The following is a 4,263-nucleotide window of genomic DNA, read 5'->3' on the forward strand; positions in this document are numbered from 1 at the left end:
CTTCCCCTACTGGATGTGGCTCTTGTTATTGGGCCACCTCACTGAGTTACCTGCTCTAATCTCAACCTATTAGAGTTCTTACCTGAGGTCAAAGAAGAATGTGATTAATAAGAAAAGACGCTCCGATCATGGTGTCACTTAACTGATACACACGCCCCCCTCGTACAACGGTTTAGTCTAATTTTAGGTTATCGTGGGATCTTTTGGGATGTCCAGATGTGAAGATCGCTATACAACAAGGGTGACTCCCTTGCATCTCGGTTTCCCCACCATGGCTATCTGGCTGCACGACCCTCGGGTCAGCGCCGGGGTTAACACAGTTTAAGTTGAAGTCGTTCCAGCTCTGACCCTGCTCAATGAACTTGTCTGGTGGATTCGGAGACGGCTATCCATGTGCTCGACCTATACTTATATGTTATGTTTTGTGTCTTATTTATATATTTATATTATCATTATCCCTCTGAGTGCTCATCACTCACCTTGTGTCGAGTGGCGAGCTTTTCAGGGGTAACCCGGCCTGGGTTCCCTTCGGGGTTCCTGGAGGGGCCTAGCCCCTATTCGGATGTGTTGGATGACTCAGCATTGGCATAGCGAGCGCCAAAGTCCTGGGTCTAAGCGGGTCGAAGTACTGAACTGCTGGACCCGGGGGATTTTCAGACACAAAAACCTAACCCTAACCCTAACCCTAACCCTAACCCTAACCCTAACCCTAACCCTAACCCTAACCCTAACCCTAACCCTAACCCTAACCCTAACCCTAACCCTAACCCTAACACCCAATGATCCTAGGTATACTACTGATGATGTGATTCCACAATTTAGATTCTCACATTTGGCGTTAAATCTCACTTCTACTTGACTGACAAACGCTGTGACAGCTGTATTTATTTTAGCAATAGGAGGGTTGAAGTCTTGAGACGATGGTATATCATCCAGAGGGATGTTAATGCTGATGGGCTCCTATTGGCTAAAAAGGTCAGGTTTGACAACAAGAAAGCACAACAGTTGAAGAGGACTTGGACATTGGATGAAGACTAATGGAAAGGTCAGGTTTGACAACAACATTTGAAGAAGACTTTGACACAGGATGTTGGAAGAGGACTTGAACACAGGATATTGGATGAAGACTATGATCCCTCTCAACACCTCCCCAAAACCCCCCACACACTCCCTTCTCGCTCCCCGCCATCCCCCACCCCTTTCCCCGCCCCCCGCCCCCCCCCCCACCCCTTTCCCCGCCCCCGCCACCCCCCACTTTATTTTACTCTCTCCTCCCATCCTGGGAATTTCCCCTTGGATGGTAGGTAGAGGCTGACTAAAGCCCTGTGGGCAACAGTGTTCCTCGCCCCGTGGGTGTCGACTCTGTATGGTCATATCATAGATATATATATATTCTCACACTTCCCTCATTGTTTTCCCCACCCCTTTCCGCACCACCCTTCAGCTCTCTCCCCCCCCCCCTCCCCCCACCCTCTCACCACCCTCCAGCTCTCTCCCCCCGCCACCCCCACCCAAAGAATTTCCGGTCCATACTTCAGTATTTTGGTTCAATATTAGGAGGAAAGTCTTCGGACAACAGTATGTCAACCCTGTGGGATGCTAATACTGTCAGACTCCTATTGTTTAGCTCTTGAGCCGACAGACTAGTGCTTGCAAATCAGTTCTTTTAGACCTTTAGAATATATTCTTTATTCCATTTCAGGGGTTGGAGTGAGAGGGTTTTCAGGTGCGCGTGCCATAATGGGGTCTCACCTGAACTGTGGTCCCGTCGGGGTCCCACAGGGTGTTTCCTCGTCACTATTGCCAAACCTAACCCTAACCCTAACCCTAACCCTAACCTTAAGCATATCTCTAACACCTCTTCAGGCTTAGGAGCTCCTATTTGGCAGAGAGTGGGACCGGAGAGCATTAATGTGGTCTATGCTATTAGATGTACAGTGTGTCAGAGAATATATGTGGGAGAAACTAAAAACTCATTGGGGGCTCGGTTAAAACAACACCTTTACCATATTGGAAGAGGCAGCAGAACCACTCTACTATATATACACTTTCAGACGCACTCAACAGATAGCTTACAGATTATTGGCCTGGAAACTAATAACCAATGGACCAGACCTCAGCGAATGAGAATTGAAAAGAAATGGATTCAAACCTTGAATTCCATGACTCCATTAGGTCTTAATGAGAGGTAAATGTCCCTTCTTTTCTCTCTTCTCTGTCTGGCTGTTAGTCTCCATCTGGTGGCCAAACAAGGTCATTACCAACAGGGTTCTCTGTGGAACTCCCTATTCCAAAGAGAAAATAGACTGCATGGAGTGAAAATTAAAAACTATTGTAGGAATGTGTGTGGTACTTTTTTTGTGTGTGATGTAATTTACTTATGTCTAGAGATAGGTTTAAGGTTTTTTGACATACTATCTCTCTTAGATGTGTACCTTTAAATTGTTCATACATGAATCTTTATTGTAGTCACTCTTCATATTGGAATTGGGGATGGTTCAGACAACCTCAGACCTTTAAGTGTGCCTCCTTTGGTTGAAGTTAAAATGCCATTAAGAAATGACTGTATTTGTGTGTATGGGTATGTGTAGGTATATATATGTGTATATACATATATATATATATTTATGGGCGTGTTTACATGTGTATGTGTGTGTATATGGAAAACATGAATGTAAAAAAATGCACTTCTTACCTCTTGAATAGGATCCTCCAGGGGTGTGGGGTGTCTAAAAAGGAAAAAAGGGACATACAAAACAAGTAAGAACATGAAAACAATTATCAATAACAAAAGGTATTCTAATATATTATATTAAATTGAAAATGTTTTCTACTTACCTGGGTTCCTGGGTACCGGTAGGGATGGGGTAATACGAGTTACTCCTCCTGGGCCTTCATGAAATCCTGTAATGAAAAAGGAAAAAAAAGAGGGAACGGAATGACTTAAAGTTTGTCTTAGAAATTATGCATTCACTTTTATGAATTTATTTACAATAACTGATATTGGGAAACAGACCTATCAAGCACTTTTTTTTATATATATAATTTTTTGTGTGTTTCTTGTGTGAAAAAATGTTTTTGTGGCACTTCACTAGGTCTTATTTCTCATTTATCTTATGATTTGGTTTGTATTTATATTTATTTATTTATTGATGTATTAACTTTGTTATTTATGAGTGAGGCATACGAAAGACTTACAGTCGGGCCTTCTCTGTTCCTTCCTTGTCCCAGGATTTATCCCTGCAGGGCCTGTATTCCTCTTACACCAACACACCAACACACCCCACACACCTCCCACCCTCCCTCTTATTCCTCCCCCTTAACCATACCTGCTTTCCTTCTCTCTTTGGTTTTTCTCTCTCTCTCCTTTCCCTTCTTCTCCCTCCTGCCTAAACCCAACCTTCCACTTCCCCCTTTTCCCCTCCCCCTTTTGTTAGTATTTCCTTCCCCACTTCCCTGACCCTAACCACAACCCAACCTACCCCCCTTTTTCCCCTTTTCTTTGCCTAAACTCAACCTCCCCTTCCCTTTTCCTTTCCTGCCTTTCTTCCCCCTCCCCTTCTCTCCCCCTCCCCCTCCCTCCCTTGACCCCTCCTTCTTTCTGCTCTTCCCCATCCCCCCAACCCTAACCATAACCTTTCCCCACCTGGTACCCCTCATTAATTAAGCACTTTTTAATATTCTTATCTGGAGCACTTTTTTCTACTGTGAATTTTATTTTTTTCCCCTACCCTTATCTTCTTGTATGTTTTCTCTTTTCCCTCCCCCCTTTTTTTTCTTCCTTAATTTTCTAATTTTTCACTATGGGTTTCTACATTGGTTTAGTCCCTGTGCCCGTGCACCCTGGGTGAAATTATTATTTTTTTACCTAGTTATTCCCCTTACCTAACCCTAACCCTAACCCTAACCCTAACCCTAACCCTATCTCTTCACATGGGAGAATGAAAGAACCCTGGTACGGCTTCGCTCCTGAGTGGACACGCTGGTGACGGAGGGACATTGCCACGTTGCCGTGGCCTTTGCCTGGCCGAGGTGCCCAATTGGGGGACAAACACCACAAAACGCATACCCACGGAAAGCTGGAGGCCTGCCGAATGCAGGGAGATCGCCCGCGTGCGACGGTCAGACTCGTAGCCCGCACAAGGGCTTCACCAGAGGCCAAAGGCCAGACCTTTGACCTCATGCATGCAGACTGTAGTAGTGGCTTTTTTTGTCCACCAGGTGGAGCAAGGTCTCGAAACCCTGTGACGTCCGTGCACTGTG

General features: G+C 45.1%; 1 long non-coding RNA gene across 1 annotated transcript; it reads right to left on the reverse strand.

Moving 5' to 3' along the window:
• Positions 1–1,837: 1,837 nt before the first annotated feature.
• On the reverse strand, positions 1,838–3,285 carry LOC124464450. The gene is made up of 4 exons (XR_006955726.1): positions 3,199–3,285; positions 2,839–2,904; positions 2,153–2,237; positions 1,838–1,878 (listed from the first exon to the last, which is right to left on the reverse strand). It is a non-coding gene; the product is annotated as an uncharacterized LOC124464450 (long non-coding RNA).
• Positions 3,286–4,263: the final 978 nt, after the last annotated feature.

The sequence above is a fragment of the Hypomesus transpacificus genome, unplaced genomic scaffold (genome assembly GCF_021917145.1).
Source record: "Hypomesus transpacificus isolate Combined female unplaced genomic scaffold, fHypTra1 scaffold_343, whole genome shotgun sequence".
Classification (NCBI taxonomy): Eukaryota; Metazoa; Chordata; class Actinopteri; order Osmeriformes; family Osmeridae; genus Hypomesus; species Hypomesus transpacificus.